The sequence below is a fragment of the Cavia porcellus genome, unplaced genomic scaffold (assembly GCF_034190915.1).
Source record: "Cavia porcellus strain 051 isolate PalLab524CR breed Dunkin Hartley unplaced genomic scaffold, mCavPor4.1 scaffold_5, whole genome shotgun sequence".
Classification (NCBI taxonomy): Eukaryota; Metazoa; Chordata; class Mammalia; order Rodentia; family Caviidae; genus Cavia; species Cavia porcellus.
Window position 1 is genome coordinate 60,168,950 of NW_026947488.1, and position 14,651 is coordinate 60,183,600.

The window sequence follows — 14,651 nt, forward strand, 5'->3', positions numbered from 1 at the left end:
TCTGTCTTTATCACACACACACACACACACACACACACACACACACACACACACATTTCTGTATCCTGCATCATCCAACTACCAGCTCTGGGAAATGGAATATTTGGGTTGTCATGGACAATTCACTCAAGGGTTATTGAGAAGTGACTGAATTTTAAAAATATTTTAGTTCATTTCAGTCCAGCTCCCACAGCACTGAACTTGGTCCTGAACCCATGTAGCTCATTAACGATAGCCCTCTGATTTGGCTGTCTTTCTCCAGGGGCTCAGTGCCAGGCCCTGGAAGGAGATGAAGCTACTGAAATCAGATGGGGAGTGTATCCTGTGCTGCCTTAACTTTTGCCTCTGAATGACAAAGTAACTATTAAGTTTGGGAGTGTCAGAATATCATGGACCACTTTGGTTCTCCTCTGACCTAGAGAATCAACACATAACGATGAATATGCTGAACTATCTCCAGATTTAGTCTGTTCTGGGAATGAATGGAAGGGTTGTGCCTAAATCATAGAAGATAAGCATAGGGGAACTCAGGCTTAGGGAAGAGAAGACTGCTTTCTATTATTAAATTTTGCTTGTAATTATCAGAGGTTCTGATTCTTCTCAAAAGCAGCTCCTTGACCTTGACACATCACTAAATTTGCCACCAATCCATTGGCGATCAGAGGCTGTGTTAATCTCTCCTCCATCCTAAACCTCCTATCAGGTGTCTTACTTGCTGTCGTTTCCTCCCTTGCCTGGGATCCTGATTGGGCTGTGCCTGTTCACACCCCCTTATCTTACTCCTCAGACACCTGCCAATGAAGTAGTCACCCCAGGATTGCTAATGACCATCACTTCTGCAATCCTATGGGCTCTGCTAATTGTGGGGGCTGAGGCCCTCACTCAGCCTTTCTGAATGAAGCCTGCTGGAGCACAGGATCTTGCCTTTGTGTCTTTATTGGATTCCTTGGTTCTGGTACCCATGATGGATGTCCTGGAAACAGAGGGGAGACAGTGCCAGATCCAGTGATGAATCGCCATAGATAGTTTCACATCTAGTCTAGCCTGGTCCCACAGTGGCTCCTCTTTGTCTGCTTGGTTGGGGTTAGGGCAGGGTGCCCACTCTGGCATTCCTCAGGCTCTGAATGGGGACCCAGGCACCAGTCAGAGTTCTTAAAGGCACAGGTGCAGCAGCTGCCTGGCACGGGTAATTTTTCTGAGCTTCAAAGGCCTGCCATACCACACTTGTTGGCTAGGGTCCTCACATTTTTCTCATTATTTCCTGAGCAGAATGGCAGGAACTGGAGCAGGCATTGATTGGTTGTGATTTAATTGGGACTCTGGGAATAGGCTTTCATTTCTTTGGGCTAATTGGAACTTTTCTCTTTTGGTGGGGTTCTGCTGTCCATGCTGTTTGTCAGCTACTGCCTGTGGTTGTCCTGGGAGGGCCTGTGGGGACAAATATGTAAATCTAAGTTGTTTCTTTGTATTCTCCCTACCCAGCCCCAAGTGCCTCCCAGGTTTTGGTGGACTTTTCTGCCCTGCAGCTATTATAAACCTGCTTGACTTTATAAGCTACTTATTGTAAACATATCAGAGAGAATCGGGAGGCCAGGACACCCATCACTTTGGTATTTCAGAGGCATGGACAGTCATATTTGGGTGGTATTTCTTAGAGTAGAGAACGGCAAGTCAGATGACATTGTGTGTCCTTTTGCTTTGCAGCCTGACTGAGCTTATCACCCTGGGCAGGCACTTTAAGTTGCATCTCCCAAATTCTGTGTCCTAGAGCCTACTGATACCTGGACTCTGAAAGCTGAACCAGACCTCCCTGCTCAGGACTCAGGGCTTCTGCAGGGGGAAGAAGAAGTCTGATTTGTAGACAGAGATCTTGGGAGACAGTGCTGCACACTTTGGTGGGGGGTGGACAGTACATATTGAGGGATTTGTGGCTGACTCTTGTGATGTGTCTTTGAGGGAAGGCTCTGCACCCATTTTGTGCACTCATCTGTTGTCTAGTGGGCACTGGGCCCTCCACAGTAATCTGGGTTGGCCACCAAGTACATCTGATCCTTAGGAGGCCAGGCGCAAAGAGGAAGGTGGATGCCAAAGAATCACAGGTGAGACCAGTAGAGCCTGAGAACCAGTGTTCCTTGTACCTTGAGGGGTGAACTCTAGTGGTTCTGTGCAGTTATGTAAACCTGATACACTTTCTCCTCTGGGTATTTGCATTCAGGACTTTGCGTGTATTGAACTTGAAGGGAGACAGAAACAGGTCTTTTCTGTTTCTGTTTACATTATTTTTCTGAAAATTCTGACTATCATGGTGAAGCAGGAACCATATTCTCTTGCTTTCACTTTCCATCTGCTAAATCCATGAATCTGTTGAACTCATCATGACCAGTTGCCAGGCTGTCTGCCTAACTGGACACCAGTTAGGCAGCCCAGCTAGTAAAGAGTGATGCTGGCCTCGAGCTGTTCTTGTAGCGGGAAGGAGGGTGTGAGAAGGGGGATAGAAGGCTGATAGAAGGCTGGGCAGCAGAGAGGCTGTGGGCTGTGTGCTAATGTGCTCTTCACGCTTTCTGGAGGGCTCTGTGGCCTACAGCCTGTTTCTGACTCAGATTTTCTGCACACCCAGGCTGGACTCATCAAGCAGAATCACATAGACCTACTGGCCCCATCAGTGATCTTGACATTATGTATTTGTCTCTATGAAATTATTAATTATGAGGACAATGGCTCATCTACCTGAACATCAAGTTCATGATAGGTGAATGAGAGAGCATGACTTTTTTCTACTTTACCCCTTATATCCCTTTCCTGCCAAGGTCAGTGACAAAGTCTTTTTTCTCTGTGTGGATCCCATGCAGCCTACTTCTCCCTTCCCAGGCAGGCTGAGTCAGCGCTCAGCCTGCTTTCCCTGTGCTGCAGAACCCTGACTATTCACCAGCTGAGGCTGTGCTGCAGGGAGGGTGGTGAGGGTAGGACTGACAGTTCTCATGGGGAGTGCTCGAGGGCTGGACCCTCTGCTCTCTGCTGGAAGCTTAGGAGCACAGCAGCCCATGTGGATGTCCATAACTGCTCTAGGGAGCAGATCCTAGCTGGAGCAATGTGTCCATGGGTTTTGGATGTGCTCTACCCATGAATGTTCCTATAGAGCCTAGGCTATGACTGTCTCGGGGGCTCTCAGGTTGGTTACAACCATCCCCACCCTGGGTGCTGGCAGGGCCTTCACACCTCTACAGAAGGACAGAGCAGGTCCTGACAATTCCTTTCTCCCTGATCAGCACTCTTGCACTCCTGCCTGTCTGCTGAAGCTGAGTTCGGGCTGTCAGTCTCTGACACAGCTTTAAGGAAGTGTCTCTCCTCAGGCCAGACACTTCCCTGCCTTCTTCCCAGAGGCCTCTTTTTCTTCTACAGCTGTGTCTTTACTTCTCCTTCTCCCCGAGTGGAAATTTTTTTCCTTAGTAATTTTCTGCCTACATGTAAATTCCTTCATGCCTGGAAACCCAAGGGACATTTCGAACCTTTCAACAGTTTCAGTGCCTTTGTCAACTTAAGCAGCTGAGATGCGCCACTTTGTAAGTCTAGGGGAAGCTGAGATGAAAAATCTGCAGGATTCCATGGTGGAGAAAAATGTGTCCAATTTTGGTCCTCTAGGAAAAGGAGGTGTGCGAGGCTTATTTCCATCTTCCTCAGGGTTCCTGATCCCAGCTCTGGGGCTTCCTATCTGTCCTTATTTTGAGGTGCTGAAAGACACAGTGTGAGGGAGCATGTGTGGGCCTGTGCCTGAGCTAGGCCACTGTGCTGGCAGCCACACTGCAGAGCACCAAGAAGCCCTGCTGCTCCCTCTGGCCCATCACAGTCACCTAGTGAGAGCAAGTCTGCAGCCCATACAGCCCTTCCTCAATCCCCAGGGAGACCAGTTCTACACAGGGGCAGGGAGGCCAAGGTCATTAACACCACCGCCCTGCCAGATGAGCTTTGTAATAGGATTTCCCAACAGGCTTCTTCATTCAGAAACATCTTGGGCCTCTTCTACTCCCATGGTGGCTCTGCCCAGTGTCCTCCAGAGAGGAATCAGACATAATTGACTGGATGTAATGGGCTGTGACACTGGCATGAGCAACAGCAAATGGAGCTGGAAGGATGCCCATGGACTCCAGCAGGGGTCCAAAGGTGGCAGAGCATGACAGGTATGGGTTGCTGCTAGGTTCCAAACCCCCATCTGATCTTGGCTACCCCTTCTGCCTTTCAAACACCCCACTGGTACTGAACAAACAATCTTGACTTTCCCTCATCAGTGCCAGAGCTACTGAGAATGACAGGCTACTGCTCCATGCACAAGAGCTGACCTTGGTGGAGTCCGTACTTTGCCTCAAGCTTAGTTGTGCGTGACTTAATAAATACGCGTTATGATGTGGGTAGTGGAAAGTCATTGGGTCAGGGATTACTTCCAGCACTGCCACTTACGTTATGGGGTCTGAAACTGCCCGAGAGAGTGGTGTGGTTGATCCTCTTTTCTGACATTTGTCCGTAGAGGGGCCTGACCAGGAGACATTTCTGTGTACCTGTGTGGAGAACCACAGATAGTTAATGTCAGAGCTGGGATTAGAACTCAAGTACAGAGAGTCTGCACCTGTTTCTGAGACTGATTTTTGTTGAAATGAACTGTCTTTGAAATACAAAATGTCAAGCCTCTCTCAGTGATCTTCTCACAGATACTCTCCAGTGTCTGTGTTGACCTTTGTTTGTCTTGGGGTCCCCTGTGCTCCTGGCACTTACACATTTCTATATATCATGTGTCTGCTGGGGACTCTGCATTAGCAGTGGTATCTTCTTAGCCTTTCTGAGGATTCCATTCTCTCTCCAGAGACCTCTGAATGTTAACTGTTTGTAGGTCAGGTGATGAACAACCCCTTCTAGGAACCCCCCAATTCTCAGGTCTGGGGCTGTGTTTGCTATCTAATCTGGGTGTGCTGTCTAATCTGTATTACTTCTGCATGGACCCTAGGGGATTCCAGTTCATTCCAGTTTGTCAGGTCTGTAGCCATACTTACTATCTTATTCCCATGTGCTGCTGTAAGAGAATACCATAGACTGAGTAGCTTACAAGCAAAAAATTTACGTATTGTAGTTCTGGAGACTGGAAGTTCAAGCTCAAGACTTGGGCAGGTTCAGTTGTATGGATTGAGGAACACTGTGTCCTCACATGGCCTAAAAGCACAAGAGCAGAAGAGCGAGTTCTCTGTAACACTCTGAAGTCTCTATAAGGGCCATTCACCAGGTAGGAGCCCTCAGGGCTTCATCAGCTCTTCAACGTCCCGCCTCTCCATACAGTCACATTGGTAACACTGAACTTTGTAGGGGCCACATTCAAACCATAGCACTTACCCTTTGCTTTCCATCCTCATCTCTTTCTCGAGCTGAGCAGACCCATTCTGCAGAGTCTGAGAGTAACTTCCTTGACCATGGAGATGGATTGCTCTTAAATTTGAAGTATGAAGATGAAAAAATCATACTGAATCCAGGCTACAGTAAGGTCCGCAGCCCTGGGGCTTTGGGAACTCTGCTAGTATCAGTTCAGTTTTCTCTCTACTTGGTCACTTTTACTAACTGTATTAGTAGAACTTTACTGCTTTGGGGTCACAGAGCAGTACTGGGCTGAGAAAGACTCAAGAGCCATTCCATGGCTATTGTAAATGGACAAGGAATGTGACTCAGATCCTGGATAACCACTCAAGAAGTCTTTCTTTGCTAGCAGGGACTTCAACAGCGACACAGAGAGGAGCAATCTTGGCCTTTTCTCCAGGGTCAGCTCTCTGTCTGCAGGTGTCCTGTCTGCACTCTTGTGGGCTGAGCTAAGTATCCGTTACATGATCAAGCATTTGTACTCCTCTCTTTTGTTTCACGGGCCAGTTAATGATGCAGAGCAGACAGTTCTTTGGAAGAGGAGATACAGCACAGCAGAGTATGGCAGGGTCTGCTTTGGGCTTCAGGAATGATCCCGATGACAGAGCATCTCACTTAACTGGGGATCACCAGTCTGCTATGGGATGATCTATGCAGCTGTATGCATGCTGGCCTTCCACCCCTATGCAGAGTATCAGTGAGCTGAGAAGGAAACCAGGTGGGCCACTGCAGGCTCCTAGAGAGGCTGGCGAGAATGAGGTAGTGCCGGGAGTCTTGGGAAGACTTTTGGGATCAGGATAGAAACTCAGCACAAGGAAGGTTTTTCGTTTATTAAAAGGGATGGGGGAGGGCCTCCCCTATGTCTGCAGTAGCCTGGTGACCACAAGACTTCCTGCAGCAGCACATTCCTAGTCACAGTGGAACCTCTAGAGTCTGGCCCTCGAAACGTGCTTCAGTCAACTCCTTGCAGGTCTCAGCAGTACTGACCTTCCCATTCCTCCTTCCAGCGGGGCTCCACACTTAAGATGAAGTGGGTCAGGTGGTCCTCATTGTCATTCATTCTTCAGGGACTTAGTGGGCAGCTCTAGATGGAGGTCCTTAGTACTTACATTCTAAAATCCAGAAAGTTTACTTACAACAATTTGCAGCATTTTTCACTCTTAGAACAAACTTGTAATGCCCAGAGGATGCTGGGGACACGTGTGACTCTGTTGGTAAAGACCCAGATAATGCATAGGACCTCACAGCTGATAAGGGCTCCAAAGACAGTTGAGCGGTGGTGATTCCCTTGACGACATTTCCATTGCTTGGTGGGATACTTGCATTTCTCAGAGCAGCCTGGTTCAGCTCTGAGTCTTTCTTCCTTGGGGTAGAATTTTTATGCACATCTCTACATCTCCAGTTTACAACTATTGTTTATAAATGTTTTGTACACGTTATGTGTAAGACGAGTAAATTTCTCTCCACTGTTTCTTATACTTTCTAGTATTCCCTTCCAGAGAATGCCTGTGCTTTTAGTGATTCAGGACATAGACATAACCTTGTCCTTCCTGCACGGAGGGGTGTGTGCTTATTCTCAACAGCCTCTTTCCCACTTAACAATGAAGATTAACAGTTGTTTGATTATAGTGTGGGTAGATCTGCCTCATTCTTTCCCATGACTTTTATTATTTCCTTATGTTTTTATTTAATACTTCACCTGGTCTTTCATTTATATACGTTAGGTTGATTTCTATCTTTTGCTATTTCTGAACAGTGTTGCTGCAAATATCCTTGTGCATTCATCTTTGGATGTTTGCGAGTGTATCTGTGAGACAAATTCATTAATTAATGTTCCCAATGAATATTTATTGAGAACTTTCTATGTACCAAGCACTTTTCTAGGAGTTAAAAATGCAGCAAATTCTTTGAAGTAAAATTGCTGAATCAGTATATAAATTTTTAATTTTGATAGATATTCCCAAATTATCCTTCCCCTAAAAGGCATTTTCTACCAAATTTTGCTCCCACTGCAGTGTATGAAAGTTCTTGTTTCTACTACTTTGCCAAAATGATAAAATATCAATCATTTTTATCTGTGCTGATCTGATAGGTGAAAAACGCCATCTACCCTAGTTCCAGTCTACATTTGTCTTGCTGCGAGGGATGTTCAGTATTGTAAAGTTGCAAGAATTGCCCTGCTCAGGAGCTGAGACTCCAGCTTTCTGCTAGAATGCTATATGAAGCTGAGTATGTTTGTGTGTTTGGTGGCTCCTTCCTGCCACAGTCTCCTTTACCCTGTCTCCTTTCTTCTGCCCTGCATTGTACCCTGTATGTGCTCTTTTTCCATCTCTAGCATCACCTTATAACTAGTTTGGTGTTTCCCAGACTGTTAGGTAAAATGTCTGCAGAGGGGACTGGGTACATGGAGTGGCCTGATTTTAGAAACATCCATTCTTGTGGTCCAGTTTCAAGAAAGCAAACAACACCCAATCTGGTGAGAAACGCGCTTCATTTTTCCCCATCTTTCTCCTCCTGCCTGTGCATTCCTTGTAGGATTACCTGCTTTGTTCTGTGTATCTCTCAGGTCTCACCCTTTGGCCCTGTCCCTCTACTTTACATCATTTGCTTTAACTCTCCAGCTTATCTCTGGGGCTTACAGCTCAGCTTGCCCTGGTGATGTGCCTCCAGCAGGCTTTCCCAAATCACCAGCCTTCACTCCTTAACTCCTCCAGCCTCCTTTTGTTTCTCTCATACCAGCCCACCCTCACCATATGCTTTACCCCTTTCCTAGCAGCCCCAAGTCAGACTCAGTCTCATCTCAGACCAGTTGACTCCCCGTGTGTAGGCTGGGCACAGGCCTTCCCACTCCATTGAAGCTCCAGGCCTATGTCTGTCACTTGATTCTGTCTATACTAGTGGCAAGTGCTGCTTGCCACTACTGTGAGCATTTCCTTCTGCTTTTGTCTTCCAGCTGCGAGGCGGCTCCTTCTCTATGCAGACATTTATGGACTCCTTGCCTCTTACTTGCCTCAGTCTCCCTCTCCCATTCCTCCCTCTTCCTTCTCTCCTTTCCTCCCTCCTATCTTCAGATTTTTTTTTAAAGTAAAAATATTCAGGTTAAAAAATGACACAATATAAAGCAAAACAATAAATTTAAAACCTCACTTTTAGAGGTGATATGGATAATATGTGATACGGATAATATGAAAATAGTTAAAGTTTAAGAAAAATTGTGGACTTGCCTCACATATCTGGGCTAAAAAGGCAGCTCATACACACTTTAGTGTATTCTGCTCTTCACTGCCAGATCCTGGTGATGGTTATGCCTTGCATGTGAAGGAAACTTTTCTGGATTGGCTTTTATTTTGTGCTAAAACGCTAACACAGCATGGCTATCACTTGTAGGGCACATAGCATGTGCCAGCCACTCTACCAGACCCTTTTGCTGTGTTACCGCTCCAATCCTTACAGTAGCTCATTGAGGCTCCCGTGATTTTCATCCTCATTTTTCAAATTGAAGTTATTGAAGCATAGAGAATCTGGGTGATTTTTCCCAAGGTTGTACAAACTCAGGATCCACTGTTCTAATTCTCCCAGAAAAAGCCAAGCTCACTGAGGGGTAGATTTGTGCTTTGTGATGGGAAGTGATGTCTGCGTCTTCTTTGGACTGAGATACGAGCCTTCACTAGGTTGCTCAAAGGAAAGCAATGACAGTGTGACCCATGGCCAGGGTTCATGGTAATGTTAGTTTCCCGTTGGCTGAGGATGAACAAGGGGCTTGTTTCCCCCTGAGAGTGAGCTGTAGTCACTGTCACAGCACATGCCACCACATCATTATACCCAAATCACACTGTCACTGTTCTCCTGAGCTTCTTATCCACACGAGCCACAACCGGTGCATCTCTGCATCCCTTCTGCTTGCTCTGTGCCATCTGGCAAATGAAAACAAAGCAGAGCATACTGAAAACAAAATTTGTGGAAGGAGATTATAAGCCGAGGAGGGAAAAAGACTTTGCATTAGGAAAACGCATCAGAAAACAGCCTAGCACCATTGAGGAGAGAGAGAGCTCTGAAGAAACCAGGCAGGGATTGGGCACAAGGCACGCACTGTGGAGGCGAAGATGGCAGAACCAGATGGAGGCAGTTACCAGTGATGGCAGGGGCCTTGTCTGTCTGTTGTCCAATACAGTGACACATTGTGCACAAACACACAGCGCAGAAACAACAGAATGATCACAAGCCCATACATTAGGAAACTCACTAAAAGTTGGTGATAATGTCTCAGTTTGACAGAGGACATAAGGTCAGTTCAACGTGTGTATTTCAAGTGGAAAATGACAATCTGCTCTTTGCACAAGATGGATAGAGCTTCACACTGAAATTGTATGGAATATGCAAGAACTCTGCCAAATCATGAACTTGGCAAAATTTTGCTTGTTCTGGGAATTAGGCGATTTCAGGGCTTCCATTTGGTTTCTGAGGCTGTCACACATGCCACAGCGATCTGGACGTGGAGGCCCTTGTGACTTGGAGCTTTTCTTTTCTTACTGTCTCTGTTTGTCTTTTCCCTCTGTATTTTGGCCAAATTTGTCTCTCTTGTTTTCTTTTCATTTCCTCCATTTATTCTATTCTCTTGTCTGCCTTCTCTCTGGATTGATTCAAAAAGAGAGAAAAGAGAAATGCATTTCACTGGTAGAATTTTAATAAACAGATCTATTTCTATTCATTGTTTGTGTTTTCTCTCTAGGAAATTATCTAGATGTGAATTTCAATGTTAAAAAAATCAATTCTTCCTATAGTGAAACATAGGAAATCAATGTCTATCCATTGAAATCAATTGCAGATATTACAGGAATAATTTTTGTCATTGAAATTCTTAATATACTACCACAAATTTTTGATAATAAGTTTTTAATTAAAAAGTGCAATAGCATTCTTCATTTTGTGCATCTTTGTAGGTTGTCTCCTTTATTCTCATTTATTTTTCTGGCGCACACTATTTCTTTCAGTTTCTTCTATTCTATCCTTGATTTTTCTTGGCTTATGCAAAAGAATTCTTTCAATCTCCCTTTTCTTCTAAGTTACTTTAAATCTCCTATTCCAGCTACTAGCTAAGAACCAGGAACCAAAGCTGTTTGTTATTGGATTTAACATTCTAATTAGGGTGATTGACCTGTCCTTGGTGTTCTTAGTTCCTCCCCATTCTTCCTTGTGGGTATCTCTGCCACCTACCCTGCTAACTTATCCAAGCATTGCTGGTGATATAAACAGTTACCTAAGAGCATTTTATTTGGAGGGATTGATCTTCCTGTTTTTCCTTTGGCCCTCATCAAAGCATGCTGACTCCCCCTTCTTGCCTTGATGTGAATTGACAGAGCCCAAGCAGTGCAGTGCACCCTACTTCCTACCCTGGAGGTGATGATTTGCAATCCTGAGAGCTAACAGCATCAGTGCCAAATCCAAGAACACTAACTTGGACATCTGTACACCTGCTTCTTTCTCACCTGGGAGAGGTAGCTGGAGGAGGCTGTCCCTGGCCATCCCGTAGGTTGGCACCTCAACTTGCCCAGTGTCCAGGCACTTCATTCTTTCCCCCACAGTCTCCTTTTGTGCCTGTTGATATGTGCTGGCCCCACCTTCTGGGCCACAAAGGACAGACATTGTGTGCTGTTTGCCAACACAGGCGCCCTGGCACACAGAGGGGTGAGGGAAAGACTGTCTGCTCTCTCCTTTCACATAGACCTTTGCTTTCTCGCTTTCATTTTCTCCTCACTCTGCCTTTGAACACGAATACAAAAATTTTTTAAAGCAGTTGCTAATTAGAGCAAGAGAATGAGCCAAGTAGGGGAACAGAGCAGAGAGGCCAAGCCCCCCGTGCAAATCTTTAAAGCCAGCGAGGAAAGGGGCAGAGAGGGGTCTCTGAAGGGGCCAGGGAGGAATATTTTGACAAAATAAGCAACAAAGCTTCTTCAGAATGGCAAAGACGGGTTTTGTCTTAACCTGCTATCATAAAGACAGGGGGGAAAAGAAGTGACAGAGAGTTTCTTGTGAATTCCCACTGTGGCCTCTATCTACCCTAGTTCCTCTTGTCTTTTTCACTCCCACAATCACTCAGTTAACAAAAGTCTCTATTTTGGGGACATTTAAGTGTATCCTTTTATTGACTGTTTTTATTCTGGCTGTCGGAGAGCGGACAGTCTGGGACTTATTATCTTCCCAGGCAGGAATGACTCTCCTCTGCAGAACAACTGAGCCACAAGTAAGGCTCAGGTTGGGAAACGACCCTGTCAAGTCAAGCATTTCTTTCAGGGCTTCCCTCCCCTGCATTCTTGGCTCACCACAGGTTCCCCTTTTTTAACCTGTGTCGTGGGGTTACCCAGATCCCCTTTTGATGCAGTGTTGGAGTGCTTGTTGGTACGCAACTGGGGAAGATGCAGCCAGGATTATCACAGGAGCTGACTCCAACTCGCTTTGCAACTACAGAAGGATCTGGATACCACAGTCACCAGGGTTGGGGACCTGTGTGACAGTTCTGCTGTATTCCCTTCAGCTTGATTCCTCTGGGGGCTTGGAGGGGCCCAGGAGATCAATTTGGAGAGCTATCATAGGCGAGCCAGGATTCCTGGGGACTCAGATCTCTTGGTATACACTTTATTGAAGCTCTGTGAATGGACTGATATGAAAATATACAAAAATTTTGAAGTAAGTGCCCTGTGCATTGAAAACATGTGATAGCTTTCTGGTTTCTTGAGTGTTGCCTCATCATGATACAGATTGCATACTAGCTAGACAAGAAGGAAGAAAGGAAAGGGAGACAGAACAGGAAAGAGAGGATCATAATTAGTTCATTCTCTTCCTTTGGGGCTGTTTAAGGTAGTGGCTACATGTAACAAAAGAGACTGAGGTGTTGGAATCTGTTTGGAAATCTGTTACTTCAGAGATGAGCCTCGTGGTGAACAGTGGGCAGGTCCGTAGCTCCCTGGGAGCTTGGTGTGGTACAGCCTCTCCTAGCCCTGGATACTGGGGCATCAGTCCATGTTGGGGGAAAAAGTTGCTGACAGAACAGTGGTACCTGCACAGTGTTCAGAGCAGGCATCTGGAGGGCTTGGATGGTTTAATCCTGGATGAGTGTTTACAGCAGAATGACTTCTCTGCCTCTAGGTTTGCTCTGTGTTGAATGGAAAAGAATCACCCCAAGCTCACATTTGCTGGGAAGAATTTATTACAATCTTGGTGCAAAGAGCTCATCTGAGATGTTAGCATGTTGCAAGGCCTCAAAACTGGAAATTGATGTTAATGTTTTTATTATTAACAAGCCAATGATAATTTTCTATCTTCGTTTGGTGATTTTTCTGTTATAGCATATTAGGACTGAAATAATGTGGTAAATTTACAGAGGCTCAGTAAATATTAAGAAAGCCTACAAAATATGATGTAGGCCTAGAGCATAGGAACATACAGTATTGCAACAGTGTTGAAAAGGAGAATCTTGAGATTTCAGGGGCCTCCCATCAAGTCATAGTAGGGTATGTTTTGTCCAGTGTGCTTTGCGAGATTAAATTTCTTTTTAATATTAATTTTTTAAAATCTTGGGCTGGATATTTAGCTCAACGGCATAAGTGCCTGCTTGGCAAATGCAAAGTTGTGAATTCAATCCCCAGTATCAAAAAACCAATTTTTTTTACTCTTAAATTTTTGGGGGGATGTCAGGAAAATTTGACTTGTTTTTGTGGACAGTTACATGAATTTTAAGACAGGTATAAAACTGTGTAACCATCATGATAATTAAGATGGAGAAGTATGGGGCTGGGGATTTAGCTCAGCGGCATAAGCGCCTGCCTTGCAAGCAGGTAGTCGCGAGTTCGATCCCCGATAAAAAAAGAAAAAGACAAAAATAAATTAAAAAAAAAAAGATGGAGAAGTATTCTATTGTTTCTGTCTAGTCAGCTCCTCTTCCCACCCTGACTCCCTGATGTGTTTATCATCATTATGTGTTGCCTTCTTAAATGGAATGATAGGGTATGTCAAGCCCTTCGAGATTTTTTTCACTCAGCAGAATGCTAGTGAGAGTCGTTGAGGTTGTTATATATGCTTACAGTTTGTGCCTTTTTACTGCTGAGTAGTATTTCACTGTATGGATGTACCACAGTTTGTATTCAGTCACTTGTTAAAGATCTTTTGGATTGTTTCCAAATTTTGGTGACTATAAATAGATTTGCTGTAAGTACTCACATGTAGGTTTTTTATGTAGATATTCTTACTTAATTCTGCGGCAAATACCCATAGAGAGTTTACTCAGTACATGGGAATAGTATGTTTAGCTGACAGATTAGTTTTCAGAGTGGCTTTACTATTTTGCATTACTATCAGCAACCTATAAGAATTTCAGCTCTTCTACATTCTTGTTAACACTTGATATTATCAGTAATTTTTATCCTAGCCATTCTACTAGGTACATGGTGGTCTCATAGTATTTTTAATTGGTATTTCTATAGTGAATCATGATGTTGACTGTCTTCCCTATGTTTCTTTGCCTTATATTATCCTCTTTAGTGAGATTTGAAAGATTTTTGTTTTAATTTTATAATTTTCTTCCTCACTGCTGAGTTTTGAGTTTTTTTAATAAGTCCATTTTTGAATATGTGATTAGAAAAGTTTTTTTCTAATCTGTAACATTTATTCTCTCAATGTCTTTCACAAAGAGAACATTTTTTGGTTTTGATGAAGTCTAATTAGTCCATTTATTCTGGCCTTATTAACTTTTCTTAGTATATCTAGGATACTTACATTTCCTTACATAACCTTACATTTCCCTCTGTTATCTTCTAAAAGTTTTATAGTTTAAAGTTTTACACTTAGGCCTCTAGTTCATTTTGAATTAACTTTGTTTAAAGTATGTTCAAGGTTCATTTCCTCATCATCTTGTCCTGATACCCAGTTGTTCTGACGTTGGAGACTGGAGGTCTCCTCCAGGTGTTGGCTTCAGTGTTACCTTTTTAGTGTCCCCTTGCTGACCAGCCACCACCCTCAACAGTTCCCATCTCTCTTATCACCGCCTCAGTATTTTCTGCAGTGCACTGTCTCTGACACATTGTACATGTTACTCATTTATGATGCGTATCTGTCTCTCTTCATTGAAATGTAGGCTATATAAAATGAGGGACATTTGCATTGGTGTTTGGAGGGAGGGACCCGGTTTTTTTCTGGTGTTTGCTGAACCATCCTGTGTTTGAGGAATAAAGAGAGTGCCATGTGCCGCAGAGGGAGAAGGTGCAGGA

At 44.5% G+C, this 14,651-nt stretch overlaps 1 protein-coding gene across 2 annotated transcripts in view; it reads left to right on the plus strand.

Annotated features, from left to right (window-relative positions):
- Ephb1 (EPH receptor B1) overlaps nucleotides 1-14,651 on the plus strand; it is a 402,826-nt gene that overhangs the window by 143,508 nt on the left and 244,667 nt on the right. The gene's annotated exons all lie outside the window — the stretch shown is intronic.